The sequence below is a fragment of the Carcharhinus amblyrhynchos genome, chromosome 1, assembly GCF_965287045.1.
Source record: "Carcharhinus amblyrhynchos chromosome 1, sCarAmb.v2.hapA, whole genome shotgun sequence".
Classification (NCBI taxonomy): Eukaryota; Metazoa; Chordata; class Chondrichthyes; order Carcharhiniformes; family Carcharhinidae; genus Carcharhinus; species Carcharhinus amblyrhynchos.
The window spans coordinates 7,071,288-7,089,900 of NC_137324.1; positions in this window are offsets into that span (position 1 = coordinate 7,071,288).

Genomic DNA, 18,613 nt, shown 5'->3' on the forward strand with positions numbered 1-18,613 from the left:
GATTAAGGGTTATGGGGAGAGGGCGGGAAAGTGGAACTGAGCCACAACAGATCAGCCATGATCTTATTGAATGGCGGGGCAGGCTCGAAGGGCTAGATGGCCTACTCCTGCTCCTATTTCTTATGTTCTTATGTTCTTAAGATGTCCTGAATGTGGTGTTCTCAGAATATCTGAAGCTTATTTACTCTACCTCCTGCTATATGGGATAGGGTAAGCACCATATGGATTCATTTATTCAGGATTATGTTGACTGGAATTTAGAAGAGTGAGAAGGGGATCTCATAGAGACATAGACAATTCGAACAGGGTTAGACAGGGTAGATTCAGAAAGAATGTTCCTGGTGATGGGGGAGTCCAGAACTAGGGCGTCATAGTTTGAGGATGAGAGGTAAACCTTTTAGGACTGAGGCGAAGAGAAATTTCTTCACCCAGAGGGTGATGGATGTGTGGAATTCACTCCCACAGAAAGTAGTTGAGGCCAAAACGTTTGTGATTTCAAGAAGAAATTAGATATAGCTCTTGGGGCTAAAGGGATCAAGGGACCAAGTACCCATGTTCGATTCCTGGCTTGTCTGTGTGGAGTTTGCATGTTCTCCCCATGTCTGTGTGGGTTTCCTCCGGGTGCTCCAGTTTCCTTCCATAGTCTGAAAGATGTGCTGGTGAGGTGCACCGGCCGTGCTAAATTCTCCCTCAGTGTACCCGAACAGAGCGCTGGAATGTGGCGACTAGGGGATTTTCACAGCAACTTCATTGCAGTGTTAATGTACGCTTTCTTGCAATATTAATAAGTAAACTTAAACAAACTAAGCCGTTTAAGCGGCACGGTAGCACAGTGGTTAGCACTGCTGCTTCACAACTCCAGGGACCTGGGTTCGATTCCAGGCTTGGGTCACTGTCTATGTGGAGTTTGCACATTCTCCTCGTGTCTGCGTGGGTTTCCTCCGGGTACTCCAGTTTCTTCCCACAGTCCAAAGACGTGCGGGTTAGGTTGATTGGCCGTGTTAAAATTATCCTTTAATGTCCTGGGATGTGTAGGCTAGAGGGATTAGTGGGTAAAATGTGTGAGGATAGGGCCTGGGTGGGATTGTGGTCGGTGAAGACTCGATGGGCAGAAGGGCCTGTTTCTAGGGTTCTATGATTCTAATCAAGCTCATTCCTAGCAACCACTCAAATCCTGAAGTTAGTCTCCTACTACTTTTAGGACTCCCTACCTTCTCTGATCTCCCCACCCTCCCACAGACACACCAACGCCTCTACGCCCCTCACTGTACCTGTATCCCCTCAGCTCCTCCATACACCCCACGTCCTCTGTGTTTCTTTATGTCCACTTATTGGATGTGGGCATCGCTGGTTAGACCAGCATTTATTGCCCCTCCCTTGAGAAGGTGGTGGTCAGTTGCAGTGCCTGAGAGGTAGAAGCATCCACTGCGCCCACTCCCACCCTCTGCTCCATGCCAACCCTCTGTGCACCTCTGTGAGACATGAACCCAAGATCCCTGTTGAGACTGTTCATGTCGCACTATCTGTAACCCCCGTGACTTGCCTGGGTTTGCAAAACCTCACTTACTGTACTGTCTGGAGACAATACACGTCTCTTTAAACTGTGATCAGTGCTCCTTCGACTCACATTATCAGCCACTTCAGGTCTTGAACAGCAGGTTGGGTGTAAGGATTCGCATTCTAATCAGTAATCTCTAAACTGTCTGTACTTTATATGCTCTGTCTGAGGCCAGAACTCTCCATTCACCTGACGAAGGGGCTAACCCCGAAAGCTTGTGAGTCTATTATCAAATAAATCGGTTGGACTAAAACCTGGTGTTGTCAGACTTTTTACTGTGTTCTCTATCATATAATCATAGAATCCTTACAGTACAGAAGGAAGCCATTCGGCCCATCGAGCCTGCACCGACAAGAATCCTGCCCAGGCCCTATCCCCGTAACCCCATGTATTTACCCTGCTAATCCTTCTGACGGTAAGGTCGGACCTTTACCACCTTGCCCACCCCAGAATCGGGATCTTACCAGCCTCAGGTGGTAAAATTCTGACATAAGTGTCAATTTAGCATGGCAGATCTACCTAACCAGCACATTTTTCAGACTGTGGGAGGAAACTGGAGCACTGGAGGAAACCCGTGCAGACATGGGGAGAACGTGCAGACTCCGCACAAACAGTGACCCAAACCAGGAATCGAACCTGGGCCCCTGGCGCTGTGAGGCAACAGTGCGAACCAGTGTGCCACCGTGCCACCCTTCCATGCCCACACCATGCCTCCCTGTGCCCCCATGCCTCTTTTGCCAACCCTTTCTTTCCTTCCCTGTATAACCTGAACTTCACTGGAGCTGGTGAGGTGTTGGAACCTTTTTCTTCTGATTTTTTTTTTAAACACTCTCCATAAAATGCCACATGCCTCATTACAGACCCGTTCCCTCAGGAGCTCCCCACTGGGATCAAACTCTTGCCCAATAGTTTATGAGATTCACTTAAACAGTACGGCACCTTTTGCTGGGTTTGACAGCCAAAAGACAGTGAGGGGAAGGGGGGCGGTGGAGGTGGGTGTGGAGTTGGTGGGGGGGAGGTGGGGGGTGAGGGGAAGGAGTGGGGGGGGGGGGAGGTGGGGGGGGTGGGGGGAAGGGGGAGGAGATGGGGGGTGGGGGGAATGGGTTCCCACACCCGTAGGTGGAGGAAGGTCAATCAATGATTTGGGGGGCACGGTAGCACAGTGGTTAGCACTGCTGCTACACAGCACCAGGGACCTGGGTTCGATTCCCGGCTCAGATCACCGTCTGTGTGGAGTTTGCACATTCTCCTCGTGTCTGCCTGGGTTTCCTCCGGGTGCTCCGGTTTCCTCCCACAGTCCGCAGATGTGCGGGTTAGGTTGATTGGCCATGCTAAGAAATTGCCCCTTAGTGTCCAGGGTTGCGTAAGTTAGAGGGATTAGTGGGTATAACATGTTGGGATATGGGGGTAGGGCCTAGGTGGGATTGTGTTTGGTGCTGACTCGATGGGCCGAAGGGTTTCTTTCTGTCAGGTTCTATAATTCAATTATAATGAATTGTTCATTCCTGCATTCGGAATTTAACAGTGTTTCCAATCTCCTGCTCTCCTCCTGCCAACCTCCAGCCTTCCTCAACCTCTTTTGAAGAGGCTTTTGTTTGTCGGCATTTCCCAAGGCTTGTCCCACGTGCACAGAGTCCTTCCCAGCCTGGCAGAGGCAGGGGGGGCGTTGGGGAAAATCAGATCATTTCTCATCCCGTGGCCCCCCTGCACTGGTCTCCCTCACGGCCTGTTTCCCAGGGGGGGCAGGGTGATGTGGGAATTAACTTCCTGCTCCGCAGATTAGGGCAGTCAAATAAAGGTATTTTGGTTGGAATGATTCCACAGGTTGCATCCATAACCCTGGTATCACAGGTAGTGTTGCATTGCGGTAGTGTGTGTGTTGAGATGTTCCCAATGGCAGGAAGAATGGCAAAATCCCTCCCCTTGAAAATAGGGTAATCGGGAAAAGCAACGGCATATTTTCCGTCTCAATCGACTTCTGCAGTAGAACATAGAACACTACAGCACAAACAGGCCCTTCGGCCCACAAGTTGCGCCGATCACATCAATACCTACCAATCCATAGACCTATCTATAACCCCCAATCCCATTAAATCCCATATACTCATCCAGAAGTCTTTTAAAAGACCCCAGCGAGTTTGCCTCCACCACCACTGATGGCAGCCGATTCCATTCACTCACCACCCTCTGAGTGAAAAACTCACCCCTAACATCTCCTCTGTACTTGCTTCCCTGCACCTTAAATCTGTGTCCTCTCGTAGCGACCATTTCAGCCCTGGGAAATAGCCTCTGAGAATCCACCCTATCTATACCTCTCAACATTTTATAAACCTCTATCAGGTCGCCTCTCAACCTTCATCTCTCCAGGGAGAAGAGTCCCAGCTCCCTCAACCTATCTTCATAAGGCATGCCTCCCAATCCAGGCAACATCCTTGTAAATCTCCTCTGTACCCTTTCAATAGCTTCCACATCCTTCCTGTAGTGAGGTGACCAGAACTGCGCACAGTACTCCAAGTGGGGTCTGACAAGGGTCTTATAAAGTTGCAGCATTACCTCCCGACTCCTAAACTCAATCCCTCGATTAATGAAGGCCAGTACACCATACGCCTTCTTGACCACATCCTCCACCTGCGAGGCCGATTTAAGAGTCCTATGGACCCGGACCCCAAGATCCTTCTGCTCTTCAACACAGCTAAGACTCCTACCCTTGATATTGTATTCCTTCATCCCCTTGGTCCTGCCAAAATGGACCACTACACATTTATCCGCGTTGAAGTCCATCTGCCACTTCCCCGCCCAGTCTTGCATCCTATCTATGTCCCGCTGCAACTTCTGACATCCCTCCAGACCATCCACAACACCACCAACCTTCGTATCGTCGGCGGACTTGCTAACCCATCCCTCCACTTCCTCATCCAGGTCATTTATGAAAATGACAAACAGCAAGGGTCCCAGAACAGATCCCTGGGGCACTCCACTGGTGACCGAGCTCCATGCAGAAAAAGCCCCATCCACAACCACTCTCTGCCTTCTGCAGGCAAGCCAGTTCTGGATCCACAAGGCCAAAGGCCCCTGGATCCCATGCCCTCTCACCTTCTTCAATGTCTTTGTCCCAGCATATTTGCATACCCCTTTATATCACTGATATTTAGGAATCTATCAATCTCTCTGGAATTCTCTGCCCGTTGAAGTGGTGGAGGCTGCCTCGCTAAATATTTTTAAGAAGCGGGTTGATGGGTTCTTGATAAGAGAGGGGATTAAGGGTTATGGGGAGAGGGCGGGAAAGTGGAACTGAGCCACAACAGATCAGCCATGGTCTTATTGAATGGCGGGGCAGGCTCGAAGGGCTAGATGGCCTACTCCTGCTCCTATTTCTTATGTTCTTATGTTCTTCTTTAATCATGTTTACTGACTGAGTTTCTACAGCTCTCTGGGGTAGAGAATTCCAAAGGTTCATTAAAGGAAAATAAAAGTTAAAGTTTATTTATCAATCACAAGTAGGCTTACATTAACACTGTAATGAAGTTACTGTGAAAATCCCCTAGTTGCCACACTCCGGCACCTGTTCGGATACACTGAGGGAGAATTTAGCTTTGCCAATGCATCAGTAGGCCAGAATTCTCCTCCAACAGGCCAGAATTCTTCTCCAAAAATTCCCAGTGTTGAATTCATGGGAAAACTGGAGTAATTCACGCTGTTTTTTTTCAGTGGGAGTTCAGACTAGAATCTCCCACACTCTGTGCACTGCAGAGGCCACTAGCGTGAATATCGAGGGTTCAGGAGTGGGGCCTATTCCCGCCCGGGAGGCTGGAACCTGCAGGCCTCTGCGGACCTGTCTGCCAGCCAGCTCAATCGCTGGCCAGCCCGGGACCCCAGCAGTGCTGCTCCCTACAAACCATCCCCCCATGGCCTGATCGTAGCCCCCCACCCATTCCCCAGCCAGCCCCAACCCCCACCCGCGCTCCACCAGCCCCGATCCCGGTCTGCTCGGATCTCTAGGCCCCCCTGCAGTGCCAATCCCCCCCACTGCTCACAGTGCAGACACCCCTGCAGTCAGGACACCCTCTTCCCCGGCAGTCATAAGAACATAAGAAATAGGAGCAGGAGTAGGCCATCTAGCCCTTCGAGCCTGCCCCGCCATTCAATAAGATCATGGCTGATCTGAAGTGGATCAGTTCCACTCTCCCGCTTTCTCCCCATAACCCTTAATTCCCTTATCTATCAAAAACCTATCCACCTGTGACTTAAATATATTTAGCGAGGCAGCCTCCACCACTTCAATGGGCAGAGAATTCCAGAGATTCACCACCCTTTGAGTGAAGAAGTTCCTCCTCAACTCCGTTCTAAACTGGGCAATGATTTTATAAAGGTGTACCGTAACGGTCTTGCTTTTGTACTCTGTGCCTCAATTAATTTATCTTATCTTGAGGCTGTGTCCTCTAGTCCTGCTATCCTTTCTAAGCGGGAAGAATCTCTCTACCTCTACCCTATCCATCCCCTTCATTATCTTATACGTCTCTATAAGATTCCCCCCCTCATCCTTCTAAACTCCAACGAGTACAGTCCCGACACCCCCACCCCCAGCTGACCCCACACTCCCTCCCCCCACCTCCCTGATAGCTGGCCTCCCTCCTGACCCCATCAATCCCAATGGTAGGGTGGCAGTGAGACCCCCGCACCCACTGATCACCCTCAGCGAGTCCCACCTCCTAGGCCATAGACCCCTCCCCCTTGGCACTGCCCCATACATGATGGGTGCTTTGGCCCTTGAGCAGTGTCAAGGTGACCAGGCGCACCACCCCCACCCCCCCCCCCCCCCTCCACTGTCTAACCCCCCTGCGGGGGGGGGTCTCGATTTCTTCCCCCTCACTCCAGCAGGTCAATCCACGAACTCCCCGAAAGTGGGGAGTTACTGTAATCCCCGCTGGAGTGAAACGCTCTGATGGGTTGGGATGGGCTAGTGGGTCTGGAGAAGTCAGTCCCCGGCCCCCTAATGGCATTTAAATAGTATTCAAAACACTATGTAAATGCTGACCCCCACATCACACCGATTTCTGGAGTCGTACAGACACTGCCAGAGATCCAGGCCTGGGAGACTCAAACACGGCACTAACATAGGCACATAAGAAATAGGAGCAGGAATAGGCCATCTAGAACATAGAACATTACAGCGCAGTACAGGCCCTTCGGCCCTCGATGTTGCACCGACCAGTGGAACCAATCTAATGACCCTCTAACCTAAACTATTCCAATGTTATCCATATGCCTATCCACTGACCATTTGAACGCCCTTAAAGTTGGCGAGTCCACAACTGCTGCAGGCAGGGCATTCCACGCCCTTACTACCCTCTGAGTAAAGAATCTACCTCTGACATCCGTCCTATAATTACCACCCCTCAATTTAAAGCTATGTCCCCTCGTGTTAGCCATCACCATCCGAGGGAAAAGGCTCTCGCTGTCCACCCTATCTAACCCTCTGATCATCTTGTATGCCTCAATTAGGTCACCTCGTAACCTTCTTCTCTCTAACGAAAATAACCTCAAGTCCCTCAGCCTTTCCTCATAAGACCCTCCCACCATACCAGGCAACATCCTGGTAAACCTCCTCTGCACCCTTTCCAATGCCTCCACATCCTTCTTATAATGCGGCGACCAGAACTGTACGCAATACTCCAAGTGCGGCCGCGCCAGAGTTTTGTACAGTTGTAACATCTAGCCCTTCGAGCCTGCCCCACCATTCGATAAGATCATGGCTGATCTGAAGTGGATCAGTTCCACTTACCCGCTGTCTCCCCATAACCCTTAATTCCCTTATCGATCACAACACTCGCGGGAACTGCGCAAATCGGCCGACGCACAATTTTCCAGGTCTGGAGCAGGAAAACCTATCCTATCCACGCTCCCTCATGATTTTATAGACCTTAATGAGGTGTTTTGGATGCTGTCCTGCTGTCCTTGGGGATCCACGGACGTGCACCCATGGGCCCCTCTGTACTTTTTAGCGTCCTACCGTTCATTTCCTTGCCTTGCCAGCCCTCCCAAAGTGCGTCGCCTCACACTTTACAGGGTTAAATTCCGTGTGCCACTGTTCTGTCCACCCGAACAGCCTGTCTGTGACGCCCTGTAATCTAAGACTTTCCCTCCTCGCTACTTAAGCAGAGGCGAGGATTTCCCACATTCGAACGGTTCCAGTCTTGGCAGGGGAAGCTGATTTTCACTCAGGGAAAGGTGCGGAATAAATCACGCCAAAGACAAGTATCGCACAGGTGCAGAAAGAATTACCCAACTTTGAGGCTGGCAGCACAGTCCACAAGACAGCTCAGTAAAACCTGGCCTTTATTAATCGAGGCACAGAGTACAAAAAGCAAGGCCGTTACGATACACCTTTATAAAATCATTGCCCAGGCCCCAGCTGGAGTATTATGTTCAATAAAATTTAATGCAGCAAAGTGTGAAGTGATACATTTTGGAAGGGAGAATAGGAAAGGACAGGGTAAACTCAATAGCACAATTCAAAGGGAATGTCAGGGCTGGGAGTTTATGTACAGAAGTCTTTGAAGGTGGCAGGGCAAGTTTGTAAGGCTCTTTTCAAAAATAAAACCATTTGGGGTGCTTGGTTTTCCAAAATCTGCTGCGCAGAAGGAGGCCATTTGGCCCATCCAGCCTGCGCCTACAACGATCCAGCCCAGATCTTACGTCTGCAATACCATATATTTACTCTGCTAATCCCCTCTGACACTAAGGGGCAATTTACCTTGGCTGCATGATAGCAGAGAACACAAGAACAAGAATCATACAGTGCAGGAGGAGGCCATTCAGCCCATCGAGCCTGCACTGACAACAAACTAGTCAGACCCCACTTGGAGTACTGTGCACAGTTCTGGTCGCCTCACTACAGGAAGGATGTGGAGGCTATTGAGAGGGTGCAGAGGAGATTTACAAGGATGTTGCCTGGATTGGGAGGCATGCCTTATGAAGATAGGTTGAGGGAGCTGGGACTCTTCTCCCTGGAGAGACGAAGGTTGAGAGGCGACCTGATAGAGGTTTATAAGACGTTGAGAGGAATAGATAGGGTGGATTCTCAGAGGCTATTTCCCAGGGCTGAAATGGTCGCTACGAGAGGACACAGGTTTAAGGTGCTGGGGAGCAAGTACAGAGGAGATGTTAGGGGTAAGTTTTTCACTCAGAGGGTGGTGAGTGAATGGAATCGGCTGCCGTCGGTGGTGGTAGAGGCAAACTCGCTGGGATCTTTTAAAAGACTTCTGGATGAGTACGTGGGATTTAATGGGATTGGGAGCTACAGATAGTTCTATGGCCTGGTAGGTAGGGATATGATCGGCGCAACTTGTGGGCCGAAGGGCCTGTTTGTGCTGTAGTGTCCTATGTTCTATGTTCTATCCAGGCCTTTCAATATCCTGTAAGTTTCAATAAGATCCCCCCTCATCCTTCTAAACTCCAACAAGTACAGACCCAGGGTCCTCAACCCTTCCTCACACAACAAACTCTTCAGTCCAGGGGTCATTCTTGTGAACTTCCTCTGAACCCTTTCCAAGGCCAGCACATCCTTCCTTAGAGATGGGGCCCAAAACTGCTCACAATATTCCAAATGGGCTTTTTGGATCGAGAGGCTTTCTTTCCTTACTATAAACACCAGGTAAGAAGCGTGCTGACTCCGTAAGCGGGACTGACGCAGATTATTGGGGTAGCGTAGAGGGTGTCATTCTTGGCTCGGGACTTGGTGGATGCTGAACCTGGACATTCCCCAAGTGGGGAAAAGACATTGATTCACTGGGGTTAACAACAGTCACACTTGATAAGTACAAATATCACAAGGGGAAGAAAAAGAAACAGAGAGAGAGGCTGACGTCTGAATTTACTGGGCTCCCTGAGACTTGCGTGGGAGAAACAAAACCTTCTGCCACACATCGATCCTGGGACTGCCAGGGCAGGTGTCCCGTTCGCAGTGAGCTGGGTTTGAGTTAAGCCAGGGTTACTGCAGAAGTCGATTGAGACGGAAAATGTGCCATTGCTTTTCCCGATTACCCTATTTTCAAGGGAAGGGATTTTGCCATTCTTCCTGCCATTGGGAACATCTCAACACACACACTACCGCAATGCAACACTACCTGTGATACCAGGGTTATGGATGCAACCTGTGGAATCATTCCAACCAAAATGCCATTCTCAGTTGAATGCCAGCCACATTCCCATCCATAGTTCAGAAGAAAATCACTGCACCCCATGAGACCACATCTACAACCCTGCACTCTTAAAACCAGAGCGGTTTTAGAACATAGAACATTACAGCGCAGTACAGGCCCTTCGGCCCTCAATGTTGCGCCGACCAGTGGAACCAATCTAATGACCCTCTAACCTAAACTATTCCAATGTTATCCATTTGCCTATCCACTGACCATTTAAACGGCCTTAAAGTTGGCGAGTCCACAACTGCTGCAGGCAGGGCATTCCACGACCTTACTACCCTCTGAGTAAATTTACGTTTAACTCATTTGTGGCTATGGGCATCGTTGGCTGGCCAGCATTTATTGCCCATGCCTAGTTTCTTGAGGGCAATTGAGAGTCAACCACATTGCTGTGGCTCTGGAGTCACATGTGGGCCAGACCAGATAAGGACGGCAGATTTCCTTCCCTAAAGGAGATGAGGGGGTTGGCCTATGAAGAGAGATTAAATAGACTGGGTCTGTCCTCGTTGGAGTTCAGAAGGATGAGGGGGATCTTATAGAGACGTATAAGATAATGAAGGGGATGGATAGGGTAGAGGTAGAGAGATTCTTCCCACTTAGAAAGGATAGCAGGTCTAGGGGGCACAGCCTCAAGATAAGGGGGGGGACAGTTTAGATCAGAGTTGAGGAGGAACTTCTTCACTCAAAGGGTGGTGAATCTCTGGAATTCTCTGCTCGCTGAAGTGGTGGAGGCTACCTCGCTAAATATATTTAAGTCACGGGTAGATAGGTTTCTGATAGACAGGGGAATTAAGGGTTATGGGGAGAAAGTGGGAAAGTGGAACTGATCCACTTCAGATCATCCGTGATCTTATTGAATGGCGGGGCAGGCTCGAGGGGCTAGATGGCCTACTCCTGCTCCTATTTCTTATGTTCTTACGTTCTTAGTGAACCATTTGTGTTTTCCCATCAATGGCTTCATGTAGAATGAGTAGATTCTTAATTCCAGGCTATTTTAAATTGAATTCAAATTCCACGATCTGCGGGATTCGAACCCAGGTCCCCAGAACAACAGCTGAGTTTCTGGATTAATAGTCTAGCGATAATACCACTCAGCCTCCCCTTACGTTGGAGGTAGGTGTCGCTAGGCTCAGCAGCCATTCACTGTCCATCTATAATTGCCCTCGAGAAGGTGGTGGTGAGCTGCCTTCTTGAAGCCACTGTAGCCCATGTGATGCAGGTACACTCACAGTGCTGTTAGGGAGGGGGGAGTCCAGGATTTTGACTGACTCCCCAAAATCTGAGGAAAGCCCCTGGAGATGGCAATACTTAGCAAAAGAGGGAGACAGGAATCCACTGAAAGCAATGGTGAATTGTTAGCTAAAAGGGCTGTCATTCTAAGAAACATAAGAACATAAGGAATAGGAGCAGGAGTAGGCCATCTAGCCCCTCGAGCCTGCCCCGCCATTCAATAAGATCATGGCTGATCTGAAGTGGATCAGTTCCACTTTCCCACCCTCTCCCCATAACCCTTAATCCCCTCGCTTATCAAAAACCCATCAACCCGCGTCTTAAAAATATTCAGCGAGGCAGCCTCCACCACTTCAACGGGCAGAGAATTCCAGAGATTCACCACCCTTTGAGTGAAGAAGTTCCTCCTCTACTCCATTCTAAACCGCCCCCCCTTTATCTTGAGGCTGTGCCCCCTAGTCCTACTGTCCTTTCTGAGCGGGAAGAGCCTCTCCACCTCTATCCTATCCATCCCATTCAACATCTTATACGTCTCAATGAGATCTCCCCTCATTCTTCTAAACTCTAACGAGTACAAGCCTAGTTTATTCAACCTCTCCTCATAGCTCAACCCCCTCAACTCCGGAATCAGCCTAGTAAACATTCTGTGCAGAGTGTGATGGGTGTTAAACACACAAGGATATATTTTTTATTCATTCAGGGGAAGTGGCTTAGAACAAAGAACAACACACCACGGGAAACAGGCCCTTCGGCCCAACAAGTCCGCGCCGCCATTTTAACATCATGAGTGCCCTCCTCTACCCATGGCTTGTCATCATTTATTGCCCATCTCTGATTGCCCTTGAACTGAGGAGCTTGCAAGGCCATTTCAGGAGGCATGTCCTAATTATATTAGTGATTTTTGGCTTTACGCAAAAAGGAAGGGTATGGTTTGCACACATAGATTCAAGCTAACAGTAACAGATTTATTGAAGGAGATGTTCTCTGCACTGCACAGAGTACAAACTGAGAGTAAAAGCAGGAGATGATATCATCAATAAACCACGTGACCTGCTTTTAAAGTAATCATACAACTACTTAGATATATAACAACTTGCATGTAGGCCACAAGAAGAAATTAGATACAGTTCTTGGGGTTAAAGGGATCAAGGGATAAGGGGGGGAGGAGGGGATCAGGATATTGAAGTCAATGATCAGCCATGATCAAAATGAATGGCGGAGCAGGCTCGGAGGGCCAAATGGCCTACACTTGCTTCTAGTTTCTACGTTTCTATGTGTCATGGTCACCATCACTGAGACAAGCTTTATATTCCAGACTGATAAATTGAATTGAGATTTCACTGGGTCTTGTGGTGGGATTTACTCCCAGATCATATACCCAAGCCTCCAGATTATCAGTTGGGTTAAGTCTGCCCCAAGTCAAGTTTCTACCTCAGTCACTAACCCTGGGAGTGAAGTTCACAGCCTCCTGACCTGGATTTTCTGCCCTCTGGACACAGGCATTCGAAGTGGCCAGGCTGAGCACTGCTGAGGAGGACGGGCAGACAGCGGGCATCCAGGGACGTGAGGGGGCAGGCAGGCGTTTCTGAACAGTGTGCTGAAGGCTGACGGCTGCCTCAGGGAGCTGCTGTATTCTTCCAGTGACACTTGCACCAAAGGGTGCTCCATCGCTCAGAATGTCACAACTGACCTCTCACATCACATCCCAGTCCCCAAACTCCGAATTTCATCCCAGTTTAGAAACATCGAATCACCGTGGCACAGAAAGAGGCCATTCGGCCCATCAAATCTGACAACAATCGACAACAATCGACCCAGGCCCTATTCCCGTAACCCCGTATATTTACCCGACTTACCCCTCTAACCTACTCATTCCGGGAGACTAAGGGACAATTTAGCATGACCAATGCACGCCTTTCGAACTGTGGGAGGAAACCCATGCAGACACGGGGAGAACGTGCAGACTCCGCATAGACAGGGACCCAAACGGGGAATCGAACCCAGGTCCCTGGCGCTGTGTGACAGCAGTGCTAACCAATATGCCACTGTGCTGTCCATTTTATGCCGGCCTGGATCGGGAATGGTGAACTAAATATGGAATCGGCCTGGCTGTTTGGCCTCGCGCCAAGTGTAGGAGCTGATGGGGCCGCGTGAAATGAGGACTAATTTCATTTTTAATGAGGTTAATCACCCTGTCAATTGCTGGCAGCTCTGCTTCTGACTCTCCTGTGCGGAATCTGACCTCATCCTTCAGCCCAGGGCGCCATGCCGTCGGGACGAGGGCCTGACATCTTAGAACATAGAACATAGAACATTACAGCGCAGAACAGGCCCTTCGGCCCACGATGTTGCGCCGACCAGTTACAAAAACAATGACCCACTAGCCTATACCAATCCCTTTTCGTCCATAAACCTATCCAGAGATCTCTTAAACGCCCCCAAACTAGACGCATTTACAACTGCAGCAGGCAGGGCATTCCAATCCCTCACCACCCTCTGGGTAAAGAACCTACCCCTGACATCCGTCCTGTAGCTACCCCCCCTTAATTTAAAGCCATGCCCCCTCGTGCTAGCTTTCTCCATCCGAGGAAAAAGGCTATCACTATCCACCCTATCTAAACCTCTAATCATCTTATATGTTTCAATAAGATCCCCTCTTAGCCACCTTCTTTCCAACGAAAACAACCCTAAATCCCTCAGTCTCTCCTCATAGGACCTCCCCACCATACCAGGCAACATCCTAGTAAACCTCCTCTGCACCCTCTCCAACGCCTCCACATCCTTCTTGTAATGCGGGGACCAGAACTGCACACAGTACTCCAAGTGCGGCCGCACTAGAGTAGTGTACAGTTGCAACATTACACTGCGACTCCTAAATTCAATCCCCCTACCAATAAACGCCAAGACACCGTACGCCTTCTTAACAACCTTATCTACTTGATTCCCAACTTTCAGGGATCTATGTACACACACACCTAGATCCCTCTGTTCATCCACACTATTCAAAGTCCTCCCGTTAGCCCTATACTCGACACATCTGTTGCTCCTACCAAAGTGAATTACCTCACACTTCTCCGCATTAAATTCCATCCGCCACCTCTCGGCCCAGCTCTGCAACCTATCTAAGTCTCCCTGCAGACTATGACACCCTTCCTCACAATCTACCACACCTCCAACTTTGGTGTCATCAGCAAATTTACTAATCCACCCAACTATACCCTCATCCAGATCATTAATAAAAATTACAAACAACAGTGGCCCCAAAACAGATCCCTGAGGCACACCACTCGTAACTGAACTCCATGATGAATATTTACCATCAACCACCACCCTCTGTCTCCTATCTGATAGCCAATTCCTGATCCAACTTCCTAGATTACCCACAATCCCATACATCTGCATTTTCTGCAGAAGCCTACCATGGTAGGCTTCTGACGTGATTTCCCACCAGGATGTGTCGGCCACAAGCCTGCTCCAGCTGTGTAAAACTCCAGCCCCGTGAAGGGCTCTTCTTGTCCACAATGGCTGCACTTTCCGCTGCTGGAGTACAGGAATGAGGTAGAGAATCAGGTGAACTGGCGCAGCAACAATAATCTCTCCCTCAATGTCAGCAAAACGAGGGAGATTGGCATCACCTTCAGGAATCGTAAAGGAGAACATGCCGCTCTCTACATCAACAGGGACAAATTGGTCGAGAGCTTCAAGTTTTTAGGTGTCCAGATCACCAACAACCTGTCGTGGTCCCCCCACACTGACACTATAGTTAAGAAAGACCCACCAATACGTCTACTTTCTCAGAAGACTAAGGAAGATTGGCATGTCAGCTCTGACTCTTACCAACATTTATAGATGCATCATAGAGAGCATTCTTTCTGGTTGTATCACAGCTTGGTATGGGCTCCTGCTCTGCCCAGAAACTACAAATGTCATGAATGTAGCCCCGTCCATCGCACAAACCAGCCTCCCAACCATTAACTCTGTCTACACTTCCTGCTGCCTTGGAAAGGCAGCCTTCATAATTAAGGACCCCACGCACCGGAGACATTCTCTCTTCCACCTTCTTCCTTCGGGAAAAAGAAACAAAAGTCTGAGGTCACTTCCCAACCAACTCAAGAGCAGCTTCTTCCCTGCTGCTGTCAGGCTTTTGAATGGACCTACCTCGCACTAAGTTGACCTTTCTCTACACCCTAGCTATGACTGTAACACTACATTCTGCACCCTCTCCTTCCCTTCTCTATGAACAGTATGCTTTGTCTGTATAGCACGCAAGTGACAATACTTTTCTCTGTATCCCAATACATGTGACAATAATAAACCAAACCATATCAAATCAAATAGTGCAACTTCCCGCTCCCAGCAAAATCAATATACTTTCAATCAGCGCGTAGCATTTTACAACCTGCCTCCAACCTGACATCACATTATGACCCAAATCTTTTATATTTAATCTTGTGTCCACTGCCCCTCATTCCCTGATCCTCAGATATTGGAAACAATCTGTTTCCACTCCCCTTCTTTCCCTCATTTCAAAATATTATAGAAAGGATATTATTAAACTAAAACAAAAGCAGAAGAGATTTATTGGGATGCTACTGGGACTTGATGGTTTGAGTTATAAGGAGAGGCTGGATAGACTGGGACTTTTTTCCCTGGAGCGTAGGAGGCTGAGGGGTGATCTTATCAAGGTCTATAAAATAATGAGGGGCACAGATCAGCTAGATAGTCAATATCTTTTCCCCAAAGGTAGGGGAGTCTAAAACTAGAGGGCAAAGGTTATATATACTGGATTTAGTGTTGGGAAACGAGCCAGGGCAGGTGGGTGAGGTAGAGGTAGGCGAACATGTGGCGAACAGTGACCACAAGTCCGTCTACTTTAGGATAAAAATGGAAAGGGACGAGTGCCGTCCAAGCGGGAGTGTGCTGAACTGGGGAAAGGCGAGCTATGGCAGGATTAGGAGGGAGCTGCAGCAAACTGACTGGGAGGGACTGTTAGCTGGCAAGTCCACGGTTGGCAAGTGGGAGGCTTTTAGGGACAAAATGAAATGGTTGCAGGGGAGGTTTGTTCCGGTTAAGCGAAAGGATGGGAAAGGTAGGATTAGAGAGCCGTGGATTACGGGGGATATTGAAGACTTGGTTAGGAAGAAGAGGGAGGCGTATGATAGGTCAAAACAAATGGGTACGGAGTGTGCGCTGGAGGAATATAGAGAGAGTAGGAGGGAGCTAAAAAGGGGAATTAGAAGGGCGAAGAGAGGGCATGAGATGGCTTTGGCCGGTAGGATTAAGGATAATCCTAAGGCATTTTATTCCTATATTAGAGGCAAGAGAGTAGTTAGAGGGAAAATTGGTCCTCTTAGGGACAAGAGTGGAGAGTTGTGTATTGAGTCGGAGGGAATGGGGGAGCTCCTGAATGAATACTTTGCGTCGGTATTCACGAAGGAGAGGGGTTCGGAATCGTGCGGTCTCTTGGAGGGAGCGAAGGTTCAGTTGCAGGATATAGTTATTACGAGAGAGGAAGTGCTAGGGCTTTTAGGTAGCGTAAGGACGGATAAAGCTCCGGGGCCTGATGGTATTTATCCCAGGCTGCTTAGGGAGGCGAAAGATGAAATTGCTGGGCCTCTGGCGCACATCTTTGTCTCTTCTTTGGACACAGGTGAGGTCCCAGAAGACTGGAGGGTAGCAAATGTGGTCCCGTTGTTCAAAAAAGGTAGTAGGGATAACCCTGGGAATTATAGGCCAGTGAGTTTGACGTCGGTGGTAGGGAAGTTAATGGAAAAAATACTTAGGGGTAGGATGTATGAGCATTTGGAGCGTTGCGATCTGATTAGGGATACGCAACATGGCTTTGTTAGAGGGAGGTCTTGCCTTACGAATCTGGTGGAATTCTTTGAGGAGGTGACAAAAACGGTTGACGATGGGAGAGCCGTTGTTGTCATCTACATGGATTTCAGTAAGGCGTTTGACAAAGTCCCTCACGGTAGGCTGGTAGAAAAGGTTAAGGCGCATGGGATACGAGGCCAGGTAGTTAGGTGGATTGAGAACTGGTTGGGAAATAGGAGACAGAGGGTAGTTGTGGAGGGTACCTTGTCGGGCTGGAGGCCAGTGACCAGTGGTGTGCCGCAGGGCTCGGTACTGGGACCTCTCCTCTTTGTAGTCTACATAAATGACTTAGAAGAGGGAGTAGGTGGTGTGATCAGCAAGTTTGCTGATGACACCAAGATGGCAGGGTTGGCGGGTACAGAACTGGATTGTCAGGTGATACAACAGGATATAGATAGGTTGGTGCAGTGGGCAGATAGGTGGCAGATGGCATTTAATCCTGACAAATGCGAGGTGATGCATTTTGGAAGGAATAATGCAGAGAGGAGTTATGTGATAAAAGGTAGGCCGATTAGGAGTATAGATGTACAGAGAGACCTGGGAGTGCAGGTCCACAAATCCATGAAGGTTGTGTCACAAGTGGAGAACGTTGTTAGGAAGGCTTATGGGATGTTAGCCTTTATAGGAAAGGGCTTAGAGTATAAAAGCTGCCGTCTAATGCTTCAGTTATACAGAACGTTGGTTAGACCGCATTTGGAGTACTGCGTCCAGTTCTGGTCACCTTATTACCGGAAGGACGTGGAGTCTCTGGAAAGGGTGCAGAGGAGGTTTACCAGGATGTTGCCTGGCATGGGGGGACTGGGTTACGAGGAGAGACTGAAGAGACTGGGGCTATTCTCCTTGGAAAGAAGGAGATTGAGAGGGGACATGATAGAGGTATATAAGATACTGAAGGGAATAGATAGAGTTAATAGTGAGAGACTGCTCCCTAGACTGGGTACGAACACGAGAGGTCATCACTTAAGGGTGAGGGGGGGGAGGTATAATTTGGAGGTAAGAGGAAGGTTCTTTACACAGAGAGTTGTGGGGGTCTGGAATGCGCTACCGAGTAGGGTGGTGGAGGCGGGCACGTTGGACTCGTTTAAGATGCAGTTAGATAGGCACATGAGTGAAACGAGAATGGAGGGATATGGTAGGGGCTATTAAATAGGGTAAACCTCGGGAGACACCGGAAGGGCAGGCTGTATAACTAATATGTTTTGTCTTTATTCCACAGGTGGAGGTCCACCTCGTGTCAAGCGAGGGGCATGCACACGGCGGGTTGTGCGTGGGCTGCTCTTGGAAGTCCAGGAGTGGCCTAGTACTTCATGTCGGTGTGTGTGCTTGATCCTGGACCGATAGACGGGCTCCACAACAGCTCAGTGACTAGCACTGCTAGCTGTGCAGATACATGGATTTGGGCCTGTGTCTGTGGGAGTTTGCGCATTCTCCCTGTGGTTGCGTGGGTTTCCTCCGGGCGCTCCGGTTTCCTCCCACACCCCAAAGATGTGCTCTTAGGATAATTGGTTTCCACCAAATTGACACTATTTCTTCCCTGAATCTGACTGAGTAGGGTCCCATTCGTAGACATGCAGGGTAGAATAGGTGTAGGGCGATGCGGCGGCGCGGGCTCGTTGGGCCAAAGGGCCTGTTTCCCGTGCTGGGTTGTTCTTTCTTTGTTCTTTGTTTAAGATGAGAGGGGAGAAATACAAAAGTGAACAGAGGGGCAATTTTTTCACACAGAGGGTGGTGAGTGTCTGGAACG